This window comes from Solea solea, chromosome 7, assembly GCF_958295425.1.
Source record: "Solea solea chromosome 7, fSolSol10.1, whole genome shotgun sequence".
Classification (NCBI taxonomy): Eukaryota; Metazoa; Chordata; class Actinopteri; order Pleuronectiformes; family Soleidae; genus Solea; species Solea solea.
In genome coordinates, this window is record NC_081140.1 from 27,777,946 (window position 1) to 27,800,786 (window position 22,841).

At 39.7% G+C, this 22,841-nt stretch overlaps 1 protein-coding gene and 1 long non-coding RNA gene across 4 annotated transcripts in view; both read right to left on the reverse strand.

The window, feature by feature from the left end:
• cadm1b (cell adhesion molecule 1b) overlaps positions 1–22,841 on the reverse strand; it is a 213,789-nt gene that overhangs the window by 89,000 nt on the left and 101,948 nt on the right. The window lies entirely within an intron of this gene.
• LOC131462690 (uncharacterized) lies at positions 12,758–13,242 on the reverse strand. Its single transcript, XR_009240902.1, has 2 exons — positions 12,944–13,242; positions 12,758–12,859 (listed from the first exon to the last, which is right to left on the reverse strand). It is a non-coding gene; the product is annotated as an uncharacterized LOC131462690 (long non-coding RNA).

Sequence of the window (22,841 nt, forward strand, 5' to 3'; positions counted from 1 at the left end):
ACACATTTTTGGAAAATATTCACAGTGATTCCCAGCTCCCTCTTTAAGCTGCTCAGATTTTATTTGAACGACTGCATATTAGTTTTTTTCCACAGCAGAAGGAAAAATCCATAATAAAGAAAAAACAGAAAATCATAAATGAAAACAGTTTAGTTTCTTGTCATTTTCAGTTTAACCCAATAATCAGCAGATTATGCGAAGAGCAAGAAATGAAGTAAACTATGGACTATGACTCCAGGGCTGCAGGATCCAGATCCGGATCCAGTTTTGAGGCTAATAGTAGTACTGTAATGATTTAAATGTATACTAGTTTCATTTCAGTCCTTTTTCAATGCTGGTGCTTACATAGATTACTTTAAAATTCTATAAAGAATATATTACTATCATCTTGTCGCACCCATTTTTTTCCACTTTACCACAACCGGCCTAGGCAGATGCTGCACTTGCTTAGGTTTGGGCTCTGTCAGAGATTTCTTATAATTGTTTTTATTGTAATGTCTCTGCCTTATTATGTCAAGTACCTTGTGATAGTGTATGTTGTGATTAGGTATACAAATAAGATTTGATTTGATTAATTAAAAAGACAACAAGCAATATAAAGGCTTCTTTATCATTTATTTCATTATATATATATATATTTGGTTTATTTACCAGCCCTTCAGGCTACAAACTGCTACTCTAATTTAAAGGTAAAACGAAACATTTTAATCATCCCTCAGACAATCAGAATGAACCTGACTTGACTTTAAACTTTGATTTGAAGGGATTTGGTTTTAATTTTAATACAAAATCAAAAAAAAAATCCCAGTGCTGCTTGCTTCTGTTTTTTTTTTTAAGCAAACAACTCTTTGACGGATCAAAGGTGGCAAATGAGATCGCGTCAGGCTGAGAACGAGCAGGTGAAGCCGAACCTGATGAGAATGTAAGTCTTTGTAGAGTAAAATGAGAACGGCTAATCCCCCACTCTGATTACTGCTGTCACTTTGGATTTGTCCATTATTGTTATTTTTTTTCTGCGTGCACATTTGACAGTCAATTTCATCGCATTAAACACAATCTCCTGGGGAAACGCTCCGAGGTCAAACTGGATCCATAAATAAATAATCCCACAGTGTGTGACGCTTCCACTAAGTGTTGTTCAAAGAGGATCGATAGAACGTCGCAATTCAAACCCAAAAAACCTAATTCTGCTGCTTATCAGCGATGTTCTCTCGCAGCAACCTTCCTTCTGCTGATCAATTATTCAAATCAACATCGCACACGTTGTCCACGCGTCAACAAAGAATGGGGGAGAGTCAGATTTATTCCACAGGCTATGACTTTTGAGAGGTAATTTTTCATCGGGGTGGCCTTTAGCATTTCTTATTAAAATACATTATTGTTCTTGTGGATTTATTTATTCAATGTGATAGCTCATTAGTCAGATTAATGTAATGTACTCTCTGTATTCTCTCCTCACTGGCGACGCTGTGCTGGGCTGCAAAGAGCGAATAAATAAATGACAAGAGGTAAAGTTCAAGTCTTCAGCTTTTTTTTGCCGAAACACTGGTTTTTCATTATGTATCTTTTTTTTCTTTTTTTTAGAGGACTTGATGAAACTAAATTTAATCCTCAGTGTTTGAGCTGCACAAAGTGATTTTAGAGTGTTCCTGTGGGGAGCAAATTATCATTTTTTAAAGTATAAATATAAGTAATATACCTAATGTATGTTTTATATCCTTTTTATATGTTGTCATATGAAAGTGAATATAATCCACAGATGCCAGATTAATAGAAAGTAGTCTCTTTACATTACTCAACTTTACAGCAGTATTTAGCAGTACACATTTATTTATTTTATTTTTTAGCATGTTAAGAATTTTTATTTCCTGGTAAAAATCCACATTTTCAAAAGGTTAAGCTAATTTAATATACTGTACGTTATACTTCATTTTTTTATGGGTTTTCTTACAAAATCTGCAGCTTCCAAATGAATAAAAGAAAATTATTAACATTATTCCAATTCATAGCCGTGTTTAGGCCTTTTCATACCAATAAAATTTACTTAAAGTGTAAAAAAAAAAGTCTTTAGAGTGTTAAGAATTCAGTGTCCCTGGAAAAACTTTCATAATTTAATATACTGTACATCATATTTTATATTCTCTTAAAAGCTTTTATTGTTAAATTAAATAGAATTTAATGCTGCTGCCAAATTTAATAAAATACCCCTTTACATGAATGAACTTTACAGTAGAGTTAAGTTCAACAATCCTTAACTAAACTATGGATTGGGAAACACTGCTATGAATTGGAGTCCAGGGCTGCAGGATCCAGATACAGTTGTGAAAAATATCCACAATTGTAAGTTAATCTATAATGTTCTCTTTATTATATGTTATATTCTCTTTAAAGTTAATTAGAAAAAAGAAATCTCAATACATGACTCTGCTATATAGTAGTGTTGTGTAGTACAAATTTTATATAAAAAAATAAATCAATATTTAAATATATATATACACTTTTCATATTTAAAGTACTTTTTTACTATTACGCTAGTGCTACGTAATGCTTGCAGCTCTGTGAGGCTGCACTCACTCCTCACAAAATTCGACGTACGGCAGAGGATGACGGGAATGTGTTGTTTCACTTAATGATCACTGACAGTATTATGATTTATCCTCATGGGGGCGCCCAAATATGCAAAAACCAAATATAATAGCGGTAAAAAGGTAGAAGGAAATTCAAAATCAGTTTCATTATTAGTGAGTAAATCATGAATTCATTATTTCATACAAAGTTATTGAATAAATATTGAGATCTGAATATCGAGGGGCAAAAGACATAGACAGAGCCACCGTGCTAAGCTGCAAAATTAATTTGACAACACACGCAGTAAATCACTGTTGAGGTCAATGCCATTATTTTTAATAGCTTTTTTTTTTTAAAAACTCAACACATTTATTATAGAACAAAACTTTAAAGTCTCACAGGAAGTCATAGGATGAACCCTTAACAAAGGAAAAAATCTACACCCCTGCGTCTGTTAAACAGTGTTTACTCCGTATTAAAAATCTTCCCAAGTGTAAAATACGTTTTCTCCTCCGCGTCTGATGATTAATTCTTTAACTACACATGAAAATCCTGCAATCCCCTCAATTATCAGAGGATGGAGTGTTATTATCCTGGAAGACTGACTTTTAATTGAGGGTAAAAAAGAAACCTGTAATAATAATAAAAAAATATGCACCCAAAAATTAATTAAAATTCTTCATTTGAGGTTTTACAACTTAGCCTAAACCTCTGTTTAATGACTGAGGCGCTCCTACTGTACGTTTGCCACCAGCAGCTATGGCACAGCTTATGAAAGTTGCAGTGCGGAACTTTTAAATCCATCTATAAATAAATGCAAGGAACGTCCGTGTGTTTGTTCGTCGCTTAACTGTCCAACGGTTAGATTGACAGGCATTGGATTTGGCAGGTGATTCACTGAGACACCAGCTCTGACTTTGACATAGTTTGGATAAGAGATGAGATAAGAGATAATGAGTAGAAATGCAACTGATATTATTGCTTCTGCTAAAAACAGACGTATATTCTTAAAACTCGGCCAATTCTTTCTTCATGTGAACTTGAAGTTAATCACTTTGTGGATAGCTCCAAGTGAAGCTGCGGTGCTAGCATCGTCCTCCAAATCGCCAAAAACGCTTCACTACAGCTGATTTCTTTTTTCTCGATATGTATATATCTCCGTCGTGTCTCTCCTTGAACCAGACCTCAGATTTTGGTTTTTGTCCCCACTCATTTTTAGCCAGTTAGAGTTGAGTATGAGAGGTAAAGCACTTTTTACCTTGCTGACAACCGAGCTGTGCGAAGTCCAAAAAACAGATATATCAAATGGTAACTCAGGTGGTCATTATGCATTTTGGTGCCCTAGGCGAGATCAGGATTTTGGTGCCTCTCCTCTAAACTGTCACCCAACACACATACACCACACAATGAGACTAAAACCCATGGCATCGCATTGGGATTAATGTTACCTGGGCCCCTCATGTCATATAGAAATGACCCCCCCACGTCTGTGGTAAATGTGGCGCATACATTGAAGCTTATTTGAAACTGCTGGGTGACGATAAACGCAAAAACAACATGCTCGTAAAGTTTGACTGAAAACACAAAGAAGCATGCACAAAAAAAGTGTCTGGAGTGAATTCTACTGCGCCAAAAAAAAGCATTAATTCAGCAGTTTCCTGGGATATATGCAGCATTAAAAACAATGTTCCACTGTTTCTGGTCATGACGACCAAACAGAGGCGGCAGAATAATAACAACAGAAGAGCAAAGAAAAAAGATGCACACACTGCAGCTTTGAGCTTTTTTCCTGAAATAACTGACAGAAAAGATGGATGAGACATCAGAGTTTGGTTTGGGGACAATATCACGACCACATACAGGTATTAGCATACAGTACCTGGATATAGGACACACACACACACACACACACTGTAGCACTATGTAGAACTCAAGGTAGTGATTCAATACTTTATGTTTGTACATTAAAATGCACATTCAGCTTTACAAGAAGACCACTTTATTAGGTACACCTGTTCAACTGCTTTTTAAACGCAAATATCCAATCAGCCAATCACATGTTAGCAACTCAGCGTATTTAGCCATGAGGACGTGGTCAAGATGATCTCCTGAAGTTGAAATACTTGAGACAAATACTCAAACAAATGTTATTTTAAATATGTTTTATATTTATATTGTTCAAAAATAAAACTTTTTGTTCTTCATTATAAATTGTTAACGCACTATTTTAACATGCAGTAAAAACTGTACCTGCCAGATATCTAAAGTTATTCTGGAGCAATGGAGCAAAAGCACTCCTTTTATGGTTAAAAACAAAGCCAAAAAATAGTCCAGATGGACATTTTGAGGTTTAGGTGTTAAATGGTTAAACGTGGGATGGTTGTTGTTGGTCTGAGTATTTTGGAAACTGCTGACACAAAAACCACTTCTGGTGTTTTCAGAGAACAGTCCAAAAAAAAAGAGAGAAAACATCCAGCTAACTTTTTATTTTACAACCAACGTATGAAGAATTCCCACTCCTATCGTGTTATCAGGTGAACTGCGTACCTAATAAAGTGGCCCGTGCTGTGCGTCACAAGAGGAAAAGAGCAACTGTCTCTGTTTCCATCGCTGATCCGGCTGTTGAATTAGAGAACAGTGAGAACCACTTGACCCAAATACTCTGCATTCAGACGTGGTTGTTTACCGCATGGAGTTGGAAAAGCACACTTGAACAACACATCCCACTTCATATGCACACGACCCGTTCACTCACAGTTCTCACGACGTTTCTGAGACTCTAACATGAACGCAGCACAGTAAAGAGCAGTTGTAGTTCTCCAAATTTTACCCTCAAACAAAGACCTTCTCCTCCTGGAATCATCTTCACATGCACATGGGACAGTCTGGTACTTTTTCACTCAAAACTTAAGCGCTTAGTCTTCATAAAATGTCTTTTATTGTCCTTAAGGGTGTTCAACTATTTCACGTATTTTACATTCTGTGCATTTTTGCTTGTATTTTTTGACTGAAAAAAACTGTATTTACTTAATAAAAAAATATCTGTTTTTGCAGTGTAGCTGAAGCAAAAAAGACAGCTTATTTTACTCTCTTGAAAAATCACTTTTTGCAGTGTGTGCACATTTATGTGTCAGATAATTATCAATTTATATTCATATATACTGTATATTTATATACATGTATATATTTTTTTTCCCAGTCCTTGATCTGCTCGTATATATTTCCATGCAAGGTCTGTATCTTATTATTATTATTATTATTTTGTGTGTGTGTGTGTGTGTGTGTGTTTAACTTTAATACAATATAGAAGGAAGTACATCAAATATAATACTCTACACACTGTAGGTATTAAAATAAAGGTAAACATACAACACTAATGCCACTTAATGTCTAAAAAACCCTGCAAGAATATAATCAATAATTTTAATATATATATATATATAATATACGCTTTCCATCTGTTCAGCTGTTTGAGGAACTACTGACTCCCACAGGCCTGTTTTCTAAAGTCAACAGTATTATTATTTAAACCGTGTATCATCTCCACCCTAAATGCCAAACTCCATTCAGGGAAAATAAAAGTGGGACAATGTCGTTTTTATGGTTACTATGTTAGACAAAGAATAAATAAATAAAAACAGCATTTAGAGATAATGAAACATCCCAATAACGGCTGTGTTCTACGCCACACAAACACACAAACTAGTGACTTTTAAGGTAGTTGTTTTGAATGTAACTGAATCATTAGAATCAGTGGATTAAAAGAGATTAACGCATGTTTTCAGGATTTTTAAGTCTTTTTAAAATTGATCTACAGTTGGACGTTGTTTGGATTTGATTCTTGTGTTGGACGTCACGCTCATGACTCGAGTCAAGTTGTGCTAGAACTGTCCTTTACTTCTTTAACAATGAAAATTCACAAATATTTTTGGTACAATAGTCTGTTGTATGCTCTAACAGCTCAAAACGTTTCATCCCATTAAAATCTGCTCAAAGACCATAGGTCAAACAAGAAGACGACGATGAATACGGAGACAGCCTCTGGCGGAGACAGAGGGGGTGGGGCTATGACGTGATCCCCAAAGTTGCATATTGGTTGTAGACACAAAAACACAATGGAACAGAATGGCGTTTTAAGAGAGTCGTTTTCCAGAAATAGGATTTTAAGGCTCCCAAAATGCCAGTTCTGTGTGGGAAGAAAAACAAATCTGTTTGTAGATTCTCATAAACCCGGTCTCCTGTGCATGAGACTGTCTGACAAACACTGTCTGTGATCCTGATCCATGTTTTGAATATGAATAAAATAAACACATGCATTTATTAGCGTCCAACCAGACTGAGTTTCCCGCAATTTAAGAGATAAGATTGAGACGCGTGTTTTGCTCATCAATCCATCTCTAAAACTTAATGAAAAACTTACACTAACACACACAGAGTGAGAGGATTGGTCTGTGTTTACTGTGATTGTTTTGTGTGATTAATTATATTTATGTCTTTGTTGTCTCTCGTGCTTTGTGTGATATTGTTAATGGAGCTGCGATGACAAGTATATCTGTCTCTATCACCTCCCCCTCCTCTGTCTGTCTAACCCTCTCCACATTAGCCCTGTCATCCTCCAGCTAACACTGCTTATGTTTTAGTTCACTTTATTAGGATCCAGAGTCACGACTCCATCCAGACCATAGACCAGGTTTGTTTTTCCACACGTGTGGCTACTTCCTGTTACAGGTATTGTTTTGTGACAATAAGAAAATAAGAAACTCTAACGAAAACATCACAAAATATAAATGCAGACCATAATACCAACTCTTCTTCTTCAGATTTGATTTGGTAGTAACGAGTAAGAAAGAGAGTTAGAGGAAATGTAGTGGAGTAAATGTACAAGCTGATAGAAATAGAAATAACAAAGTAAAGATATGTGAATTTTGTACTTAAGTACACTAAGTAGTCTACCTGTGTTGTCATGTACCAACATAATGGTAGTTTATTATCAATCCTCTGATTATCACAATTATTACTGAAAAACAAATAAATCACTAATCAAATACACAAGAAAACATCCAGGTCCTTTTATTCATGTTGCTTCAAGTTCATTAAGTCTAACAAAAAAGGCAAAAATGAAGGGACAATAAATTAACGTTTACTATTTTACGTTCAAAATAGAAATGAATCACAACTAATGAACTAAACTTTGTCTAAATTGTGTTTTCACTTTCTTCCTGACCTTTACCAATTACACACTAGAAAATAACTCAAACTAATTAAGAAATGTGGACCTTTAAACCCTTAAAGATATTGGATGAAATGTATTAATACAGTTTTTTTTTTGTTTGTTTGGTTTTTTTTAAAAGAGGGAAAACAATGTATAACATGCACTACAACTTTTAATTAAGCTGTTGAGGTTGTGATTAAATAAGTCACTGTGAAGGACAGTGACAGTACAACGCTGCAGTGAATGTTGTAGCTTCACAATTTACATTTAATTTGAAATCACGTACACATGTTAAAGGTCAAAGACGTCAACATGCCCACATTCACAGAGAGAAACTGGATGTTTTCAGTGATAAATACTGTAATTAACTTTGCTGAGGACATTACATCAGCATCGTTTGTCCACAGGCATGTCGACAAGGTCTGGTCTTAACCAGTAAATTCCAGAAACATCACACTGTTGTTTTCATTGTTTTGTTTCACTTTCACAAAGACAAATCCCAAGTGTACAATAAAGTGTAAACAAAAGTAATTTGATCAGAAATACTAACAAATCTGAGGACAATAGACACTTTTTATATCATTCTAGGATAGAACTAAGTTATACTACTTAAGTATGACTGTTCACACCTACCTAGCTAACCAGTCAACAACCAACCAACCAACCTACCTAGTCGACAACCAACCAACCTATGCTACCTAACTAGTCAACAACCAACCAACCTACCTACCTAGTCGACAACCAATCAACCTATACTAGCTAACTAGTCAACAACCAACCAACCTACCTACCTATCTATGCTAGCTACAGTAACTAGCCAAAAACCAACCAACCTACCTACCTATCTATGCTAGCTACAGTAACTAGCTAAAAACCAACCAACCAACCAACCTACCTACCTAGTCGACAACCAACCAACCTATGCTAGCTAACTAGTCAACAACCAACCAACCTACCTACCTATCTATGCTAGCTACAGTAACTAGCCAAAAACCAACCAACCTACCTACCTATCTATGCTAGCTACAGTAACTAGCTAAAAACCAACCAACCAACCAACCTACCTACCTAGTCGACAACCAACCAACCTATGCTAGCTAACTAGTCAACAACCAACCAACCTACCTACCTATCTATGCTAACTACAGTAACTAGCCAAAAATCAACCAAAAACCTACCTACCTATGCTAGTTAACTAGTCAACAACCAATCTACCAACCTATCTATGCTAGCTAACTGTCTGTCTGTCTGTCTGTCTGTCTGTCTGGGGCCTGCACCATGTTCCATTTTTCATATATCAGTTACTTTTCTAACATATTTTTTTTATATATATAATTTAAAGCCATAGGAGAAGTTCTACAGCAGACATATTCCCTGAGTGGACCCAGCGTCATGCATCCATCGTGGTTGTTGAGTGATTGTTTAAAAGAGTGATTTTTGTGATCACATCCGAGGACACATGCAGGACAGATTGGGGCGCGTTCAGACCTGAATTTAGGCCAAACTGCACGTGATTGGATCACTCAGGACAGGGGTTATATCAGGTCTGAACAGGCTGTGCTGTGCTCAACACAGCTACTTTTTCATTGTTTCAGTCTTTAATCCGCTCTTTCATGATATCAGACATTTGATTTGCGAGCCAGATGCATTTTCATATGACAAAAAAAAATCTCAAAGCTCCTCCTAAAAAACCCCACAAAGACAAAGAGAGTGACGGAGGGAGAGAGAGAGGGGGAGAGAGAGAGAGAGAGAGAGAGAGATGAGAAAGCAAAGCCACAACTTGAAAGAGAACAACTTATGCAAAACAATCGTTCCCACAGGATTCTTCTTATACGGCTCTGACTGAGGCTTTGAACTCAGTCAGGGAAAATCATTTGTGAAGTTTAAAGTTTTTCCTGCAGGCGATTCAACGACGAGGATAAAGCTGAGGTTCAGTCGACAAAAGCCGAGTTTGAACTGTGAACTTTACTGATCCAGCGTCGCTGTCGCAATAAAAGTGGCAAGATGTGCTAAATAAATAAGGAAGTGGAAGAATAGGATGTAGGAGGTTTGACTCCTTCACGTCACGCCATAAATTAAAAATTTAGGGACAATTCAAGTCACAACAGTTTCCAACTCCTGAAGAAAGATTGCAAACAATACAAAATTAGTACAAAATCAGTTTTAACAAAGTTAAATAAACTCACATCTCGGATTTAGCTTCAGCCAACGTTTCACAATCTTTTTATATCATGTTGTTTGTTCATTATATACATTTTATAAATTAAATAAATGTCTTCATGCACAGCAAACCCCCTAAACGCTGTAGTAAATATGCCAGAACTGTAAGTTTAGACACAGAAGACGTTGCTGGCCCACGAGCACCAGTATCTGGGCCTGGCAGATGATTTGAACTAATCTGATCTTAAATTGTTTAACAAAAGATGAAAATTTCATTCGAGTTCAAAGCTTTTATTCTGAAAAACTATGAACTGATTCAAATAGAACTGACGGTTAACTTAAACCAGATAAATGTTTTGAAAAATAATAGCAAAAAACACTGTTGTCATGGAGACAGCAGCCAGGTTCGGGAGTAAATGTCCGTAAAAGAAGAAGTAGCAGTAATTCTTCTTCAAACGTTGGTTTTTGTTTCTGACTAAAGACGTTTTAAGACACTTTTGTCTATAAAGAGACAATGTTTTGGCCCAAATATTCAATTGGCCCTCGGTCACATTAACTTGCTGATCCCTGGTCGAAAAAATCACGTGACGTTTGATGATTCCAATCCAGTGAGCCAATGATCGCCGAAATTGAAAGTCATTAAAAATAACAAAGCCGGGTTTTTTTTTTGGCCTAAGACTTTTGCACAGAACAGACTGTTACCAGAAAAACAAACACATCTTTGTATGATTGTGTTTCTGCAGACACAGCAAGGAACTGCATGTCATTTCGCCAGAAAGCCTTTCTGATAAAAACCAAATTCCCACAACTCCACTCGTGCTCAGCGCTATGCAAATCAATTCACCATCAATGTGCGAAATGAAGTCATAAACCCTCCATAACCCCCAAGCCTCTCTCTCTCTCCCTCTCGCTCTCTCTCTCCACCCACAGGTTGCTGCTGTGGTTTTCCCCTGATGAGGCCGCCTTATTAAGTTGAATGACAAACACTTCAACACTTGAAGTGGAGTGAAGCTGCTCAGGGGAAGAAGCAACAGCTTCCCCACATTGCAGTGGCTTGTTAGTTTATTATTATTATTATTATGCTGTTGGGCCAGTTTGAACACAAGCGATGCTCACAATGATTACTGACACTTCTCCAATTGATATGTTGTGTGTGTGTGTGTTTGTGCTGCGTCCACTCGTGGTTGTGTCCTTCACCCACGGCACAATCAACTCGCTGATATTTCTAAATTGTTCTCTGGGGAGGCGTTGGATAATTGGACGTTCCCAAATGAAGACAGTTGAGGAACCTTGTTTTTCCAGACAAGTACAGTACGTGTCTGATTTATCTATCTATCTTGTGCACATGATGATAATATTTTATAGCCTCTACTGACACACTGGTGGCAGTAATGAGCACTTTAATTCATCAGCAAAGTAGATGTTTGTGTATTTGAACAAGCCTGGCTAACGGCAACACTGCCCTAGTGGTAGCACAAGTCGTCTTTCAACTGGAAGGTTGTGGGTTTGCCCGACGTGTCCTTGGATAAGACACTTAACCCTTCTGTGACCAATCCTGTCGTCGCTGGCATGCGTACTTCTCATTACCATAACTCCTAGACCGTTTGTGATATAGTTCAAAAACTATGGATTGGCGATCTGGAGACCCTCATGTGGAGGATAAAGTGGTAGAAGATGGATGGGTGGATACCGGAAAGCAGAGAAATAGAGCTTTAATTGCACCCATATATTTGTCATTACGGTAGAACCTCAGGACATCTGTGGAACGAGCGTCCAATCCCAGACGAGATTCACCAGCGCATGACAACAACGGTTGAATAACTGCCAGATATGGAAAGTGAACGTTATCTTGGAAAAAGAGGCAGAAGAACTCCCTCATTGGGTTTGAAGATAATACTTTAAGTTCATACTCTTTATACTTCAAACTTACACTTTAATAAGCAGCTATTATCATAAATTAAGTGATATAATTGAAGTCATGACCTGACCGTGCTCTTTCACTCAAAACCATGCGGTAAGTTTTATCACTTCTCAGCATGAGAAATGTCACGTGTGGCGTGAAATGCAATGCTACCCGCGTTTGTTGTTATTTCCGCGCTTCGATGCTCGTGTTAACAGACTGTTCTCTCATCTCTCTTGAAATGACGTAATGTTGTGGTTGACGGACATCCGCTGTTTTTGTTCTACACTGATAATAAAAAGTACGAGTGGGAAGCGGTGGCTACCTGAACCGGCTAATTCGTGTCTCGTCCCATTTATTGATGTTTCGTTATTGATTTTATGAACAGTTCGGGCGACCCCTGGATGCTCAGTTACACTGATTAGATCACAAAATTGAGTTACACAATTTTTTTTTTTAGCAAATTATATCATAACGGGCCGTTATGACGCTAAACTGCACTAGCTAGAACCCTGGTCGTGATGGTCATAAGAGGGTTAACCCAACTTTGCTCCTGACGGTGTGAAAAATGTGTGATAGAAAACAGAAAAGATGTTATTAACTCATCAAACTAATTGCCTCAAGTTAAACCCCAAGTTCTCTGGGTAGTTGATTGTCTTTCTTTTTTAAAATAGTTGTTTTGTATTTGGAATTCATGTCGGGCTTTTTATGTGGAGCAAATTCACACAATTCTTCCACATTGTGGACAATAATGTTCCATATATAAGCTGCGAAAAGGTGTATATTATACATACATATGTATGGACTGACAGACGAATAACTTGGCAACAAAAGTCCTCCAGCCACTGCTGTCATTGGTAATATCACAGTTTTTAGAGTTGAAGTGTGAATGGATTTTTTTTTACGGCAACGCTGAATGCAAACAAATTGTTTATTTATAAGAAAACTGCATGAATAAAGGAATCAATGAAGAGCATATCCTCCCCTGCTGTACAAGCCATTGTAACCACCAGTTCTCGCTATGAAGGAAAAAGAAAAAGAAAACTTGGTGAGACCATGAAATCGATACCAAATTGGAGAGGTCAACAAAACGCTGAACTCACCCAGTGATATTTAAATGCAGTTTCCCTGGAAATAAACTGCAGCTTCACATGAAGTGCCAGAACCAGGCTGACAGGGCAGGCGGTGCTCGAGGCGCGGAAACACGGTTTAATACTCGCTTTCTGCTCTAGAACCAAGATGTTCCCTCCTCCACTGGCTCTCTAATTCAACGTATGACCTCTCGCCAGAGACTTTTAAAAAGTCTTCAGGCAAAGATCCAGCAGCTTCAGGTCTGGCTGATGACAGATGAGCCGCAGAGGCAGCAGGAAGACAGCCTGCCCTGGGCAAACCACAGAGCTTTGGTCAGCCTGCAGGGGTGAACTTCTGCTGCTGCAGCAACCGGGGAGCAGGGGGGGGGGAACAAGCTCCTGTTACATTATTTTCACTCCGCAGTCTGGCACTGTCCTTGTAAGGCAGCCACCCATCACAGCACGCACCATGTGCAACTAAACAGGGGATGATTATACACTACAGAGTCAGTTTATCTTGTCTGAATCTGTACACCTTAAAGGTGTTTTTTTTGTATGTAAATTATGTAAAACTGTGGACATTAGCATTTAAAACAGGTACTACAGTCCAAATTTAAAACATTGGACAGCACTCTCCTCTCCCCTCCTCCCCAGACTTGAGGCTCTTGTGAGTTGCCAGATAGTTTACAAAAGATGGATCTGAAAAAGAGCTGCGTTTTCTCTGGGTGCACTTTCACACACACACACCAGTGTGTGTGAATAACAATAAAGTTGATATGACAAAAACTATGGCAAAATCTAAACGAGAATGTTAGGGTGAAATCAACAATCAGAAGAACAAGAAGTGATCCAATCAGACTAATCTCTTTGCAAGGGTACTAGCGCTGTTATCAACAAAAGAAATTGTTGGTTGACTGAAGCCTTGAAATTTTGACTAAAAATCGACTAATTGGGGTGGTTTAAATAAATCCACTGGATGTTGAAGAATGTGGACGTTCTTTAATCTATCTGTCTCTAGTGGGTTGGGCTAATCCAAAATAGTGAAAACAAGGAAGGTGTTCTCTGAAGACACGCTGTTAACTGTGAAGCAGGGGTGCTCTGAAAACACCCCCATTAGCACTCGGTACTTTCCTCCTGATGAAATGAACCATAGACTGTATGAAATTAACGCGGCAAAAAAATCTACCAATCTGAATTTTGGTCGTGCCAGAACATATCCACCAGGCGACTAGGAGTTTACAGCCCTAGAGGGTACGGAGGTTAAGGTTGGTCTGCCTGGATATCAACACGAGGGAAGACACACAAGGAAAGAGGCAGAAATTACAGCGTTGTGAAGAAAGAGAAGAGACGACATATGGTGCAATTTCACGTATGATGTTCCTGAAGACAAAACCCTTCGTAAACCATGGGGAGACAAACTGAAGTGACACATTTGAAGTGTTTCTATGGTGAATTTGTGTCCATTCATGCTGCAGAGCATTGACAAGGTCAGACACTGATGTTGGACGAGAAGGTTCTGGCTCACAATCTCTGTTCCAGTTCCTCCCAAAGGTGCTCGATCGTGGGCCTAAAGGTCAGGACTCTAATCTCCAGTCAAGTTCTTCCACACCAAACTCAAATTCGTCAAACCATGTCTTTAAAGTCCTTTGCTTTGTCCGCTGGGACACATTCATTTTGGAATAGAAGAAAAGAGCCTTCCTCAAAAACTTTTGACACAGGTTGGACGCACAGCATTGTCCAAATTGTCTTGGTATGCTGAAGATCTCATTAAGCTTGTCCTTCATTGACAAAAGGTGTCTAAGGGACAGATACCTTTGTCTATGTAGTGTACATGGACCTTGTCATCTTCTTATCCTACCAGTTGATCCTCCACATGAGGGTCATGCTAGTGCTAATTAATCCTAGCTGACATAGGGGGAAAGGTGGGTCCATCACAGGGACACATAGAGACAAACAACCATCCAATCTCACACTCACACCTACGGTCAATTTAGAGTGTCCAGTGTTTTTGGAGGGTGGGAGGAACCCGGAAAACCTGTGGAAACTCCATGTAGAAAGACTCTTGTTCTGACCGGGTCACAAACCCAGGTCTTCATGGACCTTTTGGGCAATGAAAAATGTAAACATACTTAGAATGAGTTATATTAGTCTGAACTGTACCTTGGGGTAAATAAATGGACTTGTAGTGTAGCTCTGGTTCTGACAGTGACACAGCTCTACTGTTACTAATTGCTACCAGAGCGTTTGTTTTTCTATATTTTTGAAGCAAAGCTCATGTATTAATTGGACTTTTACAAGCAAGAAAGTGAATAAAAGATGTTACAAAGGGAGTAAAAAAAAGGGCTGCTTTGCATTTAAAGGGAAAGTTGCTGCTGTTTTTAACACCGCTGGTTATTTTCTTTCACCGATGAATGAATAAGCTTTTTTATGATCAATGAAAACACACACAGTTTATTTTACTGTTTCACTCCAGCTAATACCCATTCACTGCATTAGACACAAAAAGGACACAATGAGGATATTATGGAGAGCTTTTCAAATTAAAACGCTAACCGTTTGGCCGCTAATTAGCTGCACTTGTAATGTGACTTTTTTTTCCGCCTCACACAGCTCCTCGACGGGCGGATCTTTGCCGGCCGCCATTGTCGTCCAGCGCCGCCCTGCAGTTACACCGATTATCAGACGGCCGATAAGATGTTAACAAAGAAGACGCTGGAGAGCAAAGCGGCGGAGACAGCTGGTGCGATCTCTGCAGAGCAGAGCAGAGCAGAGCAGAGCAGCGGCGGCGATGTCACACAGTCATTCTGAGTCGCTGCCAAATGCCACAATATGGTCACTAACGTTGTACTGCACGGACGATTTGCTTCTCTGTACACGAGGAAAAAAAGGCTCTTGAGGACAGAGTGGAGCATAAGAAAAGCCTTAATGTGCGTCTGCCTTCGAAAGATAACCCTTTTTTGTATTATATATAATATTATTGCGTTATATATGCGTAATATTATAAACTCCCTAATAAAATACCCTTAAATATAAATTTCCACAGGGTTCTTTATATCAGGACCACTTTTCTGTGTATGTTTTCATATCATTTTGAAGTGCTCTTCACCACCGTCACAGCAGAGAATACTGAGCTCTCATGAAAAAACACACTTGTAAACCACCTTGAACTTTGCCCACTGTATAAATCGAATGTTTGCACAGGTTTCTCTCCAACCTTCAATAAAAAAAAAAAAAAAAAAAGAGGACCGAATAGTTTTTGTAAAGACACTCACCGACGCCTGGAATCTCGACGATAGAAAAACTGTTATTTGTTTTGCGTGGGGACGGAGGAGGGAGTGTTGAAAGCGGCGCTTTGTGGTGAACGTGTGAAAGTTTTAACGGGTCGCACTGACAAAATGTGTTTTGTCTGTCAAGGACTTGACCCTCATGGCAGGAGGAGGTGGAGGCAGAGATCTGCTGTGATTTTTTTCAGTATAGTATAACAATTCATCATTTTTTTAAACTGATTTCCCCTGTAGCTCAAATTGTTGCACTAACTGGAGCCATTCTGTTTGGATTTCTTCTCCAAACACACGTTAAAGTTGGCTGGTGTCCTTGGTAACGCCTGGATCAGAAGACAGCGATTCAAGCAGATTTCCAGGCGATTTGGTAACAGAGGTTTGTTTACATTTAAGTTTTATTACCAAATTGAATCACTTACTTTGTACTTTCACCTCAAAGGGGATATAAAAAAAAGGCAGAGTGTGTGTTTGTCCATTCACTGTGTTGAAGGACAGATGTGTAATATCTTTTGTTGCGTCGTACAGACTGTCATTTATCAAATTCCGCTGACCTCTGGCCGGTGACCTTAGCCACATCCGCAGAGTCCAGCGTTGATGGATGCCTTATTAGAGTCCTTTATTAGTGTACTTTAGCCGGGAGATAAACTTTGTAATTAATGTCTCAGTTTGAGTATATCTCATTTATTTCAATTGGATAAAGGTGACTCTTCCAGCCGACCGGAGAACAATGGCCATCGGAGGAGACAGCAGCTTGGCAGCCGAGCGGAGCCTCGGAATGCTGAATAACAATCCCGTCATCCATCATGGCGCGGAGGGAGTCGGCAGGCAGTGTTCATCCTGAGGCTAAGCGCTGAGGAACAGTTCACAACCATGAGGGATGGCGGGTCTGAAAATGACCACGTTCTGCCACCTCTGCTTCAGACACACACACCACTGTACTTTAAAAGAGAATAAGGCTGCACTGGATTTACCACAAAAATCAGCAAAGTGGATTTCAGTTTGGTCTGTGATGCCATGCTTTTGAACACACTACTTATTATTATGGGTTTGTATCAATATAAATATATGGGTTGCTGTCGCCTTAGAATACGACTTTAATCAGTACTTTATGTAACGGCCTTGCTTTATGGACGCCACCATTTTGTGCCGCCATGAATGGACAAACCAGTCAGAGCAAACGTTTTGCTTTTTGAAGCAGAAGTTTTCAAAAGAAACAAAGAATAACATCCTTTGGTCTGTGGACGTCAAAGACTAACGCAGACTCTCCTGCAAATATTTCACAAAATAGCTTTGTAGAAGAAATAGAAAATAATAATGGAATGCTTTTACATTGAAACAGGATGTACTATGTTTGTGACACATGGAACAGATACAGAAGCTGTAACTTTCTACTTTCCTGTGAAAGGTAAAAAAAATAAAAAATAAATAGGTCATAGGTCTGTTTCCAAAAATAGTCAGGTGGTGTGAGACGTTTGTCTCAGATATGTCTCAAACAGGCAGTGTGAATGTTCTCAACAGTTCACAAGTCTGCTGGGAAAGGGGAAAAGAAAGCAGCTTGGTGGAGAACTTCAAACTGTGATGAAGAACTTCAAACTGTGATGAAGAACTTCAAAAGAACTTCAAACTGTGATGAAGAACTTCAAAAGAACTTCAAACTGTGATGAAAAATTTCAAAATAAGAACTTCAAACTGCAGTGAAGAACTTCAAAAGAAGAACTTCAGTGATGAAGAACTTCAGTGATGAAGAACTTCAAACTGTGATGAAGAACTTCAAAAGTAGAACTTGAAACTGCAGTGAAGAACTTCAGTGATGAAGAACTTCAAACTGTGATGAAGAACTTCAAAAGTAGAACTTGAAACTGCAGTGAAGAACTTCAAAAGAAGAACTTCAAACTGTGATGAAGAACTTCAAACTGTAATGAAGAACTTCAAAAGTAGAACTTCAAACTGCGATGAAGAACTTCAAACTGCGATGAAGAACTTCAAAAGTAGAACTTCAAACTGCGATGAAGGACCTCAAACTGCGATGAAGAACTTCAAAAGTAGAACTTCAAACTGCGATGAAGAACTTCAAACTGCGATGAAGAACTTCAAAAGATAGAGTAGATGGAGATTTATTTGTATCTCTGCAGCTACAACAGTTCTTCAGAGCACAATCGTCCACTCACGTCATATTAAAACCACAATGACGAGAATCACCTGAGCTCAGCTCAGCTCTGCAGTTGCTGATGACAGCAGCAGTGATTTTCCTGTTAGCCCGGCCCCTCCCTCCTGTTTACTTAACCTTTCCACAGTCCTCATTAACTCACCAACACTAACAACTACGTTGGGCTGCCAGGGGCAATCACACTGGAGCTGAGCTGAGACGGTCACTTAGCCGGGGCTGAGGTCACTCTGCAGTCCTGCTGCTCCAAACCCTTGACTCTGAATGTGAACATGTCATTACATTTATCCCTGTTGTTAGCGCTGCGAGCGGCCAAAAGCGACTCCTTCACAAGCTCGCGTTCTCATTTGCGAATGAAGGGGGAGGCATATATCGCTAAAAAGAAATTCCTTCTTTTCTCTGCAAAGACTTTTTTTATTTTTTTATTTTATAGAAATAGTCCACAGTTTTTGCTCCACAGGAGAAAAAAAGGGGCAAAATGCAAAGCCAGCACTGGGGGTAATGGGATATGCAGCCATTCATTCTGCTGCCGGTTCATGCTCTCTGGCCAAATGACATCTTGGAACAGAGCCACGCTGCTACAGTAGCACCTCCTCGTGAAATCGCAGCCATTATTAATAGAGAGGAAGGACAGCAGTCTGATTACACAGAGCCCATAAAAGAAACACGGAGAGTTAGCAAAGCCCTTCCATAAGGAGAAGCTTACTTAACGCGGCACTAAAAGAGTGTGTGTGTGTGTGTGTGTGTGTGCAGTCACATCTCAAAGGCAGTGATGAACAATAAAACAAGAGAATCTGACCTTCACATTTGACTTAACTCTTATATTTAATCATGAGTGAAATAAGAAAACACAAGTTACACACACACACGTCAGTTTCTGAGCAGATTAAAAACTAAGTTTTACAGGTTCTACAAAAACACACAGCTCTGGTTCAGAGTTTCAATCATTCATCCATTTTCCAACTTGAAATTTGAGCAACTTGTTCCATAAACTGTAAAAAAGAAAACCTGAACTTTATATCAAAGGAAAACAAATGGTTCATTATGCTGCTATCTTGACCAGGACTCCCTGGAAGAAGAGGAGATCTTGTATCTCAATGGGACCTTCCTAAATAAAGGATAATAACAAATAAATAAGTAAAATAAAATCCTGTCCCACACAAGAGGATTTTCAAATCTGACATGATATAGAGTATAGAGACCACAGACACAACAAACTTCCTAAATGAAGATTTAATCCTCGGAAAGCACAGACTAGACGATCCAGTCCAGACGCAGGACCACACATTTTCATTCAAATCATTTCAGGGAGGAGAATACCTAAAAACGATTGGCCCGTGGCCAAGTGGAAAGGTAACTTGGCTTGTAACTGGAAGGTTGCTGGTTCAAGTCCCCACCAGGTTGAAAGGGCTGGGGTACCCCAGAGCAAGGTACCCAACCCCCATTGCTCCCTGGGCGCTACTCAGTATAGTAGCCCACTGCTTCTAATTCTAGGATGGGTCAAATGCAGAGAAATAATTTTCCTAAGGGGATTAATAAAGTATATATTCTATTCTATCCCAGGATTTGGGATCTCACAGAAACTCACAGCATATCCGTTGCCCGGTCGACTCGCTCGGCTCTCATTGGTTATTGCAGGGTTCTGCTCACACCAACCAATCACTGTTCTTGAATTTGAAATCAGGAAGACTCTAAAGCATCCAATGACGTTTGAAAATCGTGTCTGTTAATCCCTCACACTACAGGATTGTTTGGCCAGAAAATCTGTTGAAATCAGCCTCAAATTTGAAGACACCCAAGATTGTTGGAAGAACCAGAACCAGAATCTGGTCAATTATCCCCTAGTGTGGGGTGGGGCTTTAAAGGAACACTGGAGGAACGATAAAACCTTTCCTTATTCAGTGAACAATTTCACTTTTTTCGTTTGAAGCCGTACCACTGCAGACCTTCTTGGTTTTCTATAAAACGACCTTAAAGCGATCTTAAATGGTGTTCAACAAGAGTAGGTACTATCTTGTCTTCAGTGAGGCCCTTAAATCTGAAGCTGATTGCTCAGTTTAAAGTTCCTGCCTCTGAGGCCACGTCCCAGTCGGGCACTTATCACAGACACCCGCTAATGTCAGCACGAGCATGAAGTTCCTCTCCTGGTCCCAGCGTTGTCTCCGTCAGCTCCTCCTGATATTCTCACAGAGAGAAAGGTCAAGTCTGCCGTGACGTCCGACTTATCCCCGCGTGTGTTTTTCATGGCCGCTCTGCTTTTGTTTAAGTGGGCATGTTTTCAATCAGCTAAATCAACAGCAGCCATTTTGGGAAGTGAAGCCACGGTGACAGGTGAACTGTGACGCTGTGTGTGCTCTGCTACTGCAGCGTGTTATCAGGCTCGCACCGGAGCCACACACACACACACACACACACACACACACACACCACTGTCTATAGTGAAACAACCCACAGGGACGCACAGGAAATCCATTAGTCCAACACTGCAGTTTGACGTGCTCTCAGAGTGAAATGCTCTTCTCCTGACACTCGCTGCTCTGGCGTGAAGTGCACTGGACTGAGGTGCCACACAAACTGTGTGATATATGGATATGTGTGAAATTAGACGAGTAAACTGGTGAAATTACTGAGATTTAACCTGGTTTCCTTTGAAGGCAGGGTGGGAGATTATTTTCAGGAGCATTTCTTTTAACTGTATTGCTTAAAATCCTTCACTTCCCGATTGTAACCCACCTGTGGAGCTGACAGGTCTGTGAAAACACTATCCAATCATGATCAACGGTCCAAATTAATGAATTGGATGGTGATGCATTGTTCTGCAGTGCACATGAGCAGAAGACAGCGCCAAAGTTTATTCTAGCTTGCTAGCTGCAGCAACGTTATAGCCCCTTTTCCACCTATCGTCCCAGCTCGCCTCGTATCCAATAAAAAAGTTAGCGTCACTGAAAAGTTACAGATGCTGCACAGCGGCACGTGAATCCCCGTTCGTTGCCTGTTCCTGTGCTCTGGAGGCGTGGCTTCCGAGGGAAGGTCTGAAGAAAGGGGCTTGGACTTTTGAATTTGCTGAATTTCTCCAACCTTACCTTTAAAATGAGTGCAGTACCCGTTCAATGTGTGCCTCTACTTAACGATAGAGTCACAATTCTGCTTCTTGAAGGTCATACCCTTAAAATTAGTGGTTTCTAAAGACTGGGTCGGGACCCACAGTTGGGTCGCTGCAGATTTTTTTCGGGTCCCCAAACAAAACAAAACAAATTTGCTGAATTTCTCCAACCTTTTAGTGAACATTTATGTGTATAACTTTTTAAATAAACTGCATAGCAAAGTTTTTTTTACTAATTTTCCAAACATCGCTTGGTATTAATTTGTTAACTGATTGAAAATCATGTGGTACAAATGCACAAATTTGACACTTAGCCTTTTCGCCCCTATGTCAGCTGAGATTGGCACAGCGCCCCCCTGAGACCCTCATGTGGAGGATAAAGCAGTAGAAGATAAAGGATGGATGGAAACCGGAAAGCAGAGAAATAGAGCTTTAATTGCGCCCATATACTTGTCATTACGGTAGAACCTCAGGACTTCGTTTGTGACGTCAGTTTCTCAGTAACGGTTGAATAACTGCCAGATATGGAAAGTGAAAGTTATCTTTTAAAAAAGGGGCATTTTTTGACAATGCTACAGCCATAAAATCATAAATATATAGAGGTGTACGACAGTTAAGTGACTCTCAGTGAGTGCCTCGTGTTCTTGAAAGTCTTCATCTGTGTAGGTCTTTCCAGATTCCTCTAATGAGGTGAATAATCCACCGCGATGTTGTTCCATCACAGGCTGAACTGCAGCGTTGTTGCAGATAACAACAGTAACACCGGGTGCCGCGGAGTCGAGTCGTGCCAACGCTGACTTTCAGCAGCAGCAGCAGCAAAGTAAACAACAGTTTCCACTAAATGGGCTCTCAGTTTGTCAGGAGTAAAGGTTTGGTGACTTTCATGCCATCTGGTGACCTTCTGAAAGCAAATAAGAGACACTTTTTTTCTCTGCAGCAGCAGGCAAGCACAATCGCACCTCAGACTGCATTATTGGTTATATCAGCGTGGGCGTCCTTCAGCGCCATTTAGGTCACTCCCTCCTCCACGGTGTTATACAAATAAATTTACGCACACAAAATGCAATTCGACTGCTATTCCTCCGCTCTGCAAATTGCTGTGAGGCCTGGGAGAAATTGAAAAAGCTGGCAAGGTCTCGGGTACCTGACAGTGACTGTGACTATGATAAAGTATCCTCCTGTTACCACTGGTGACTTTGCCAAATATCAGCCATCTCAAAGCCCCCCAACCACCCCCACCTCTGGGTCTGCCAGTTTCATAAGCGCAGAGGAATCGGTGCCAGCGCTTCTATAAGTGGCAGCGGCACAGGATCAACGCTCTCCAAACGCGGCGAGGTTACTGCGTCTTCATGCTCTTGTTTTTTGCTCCTCGCTTAGATTTAG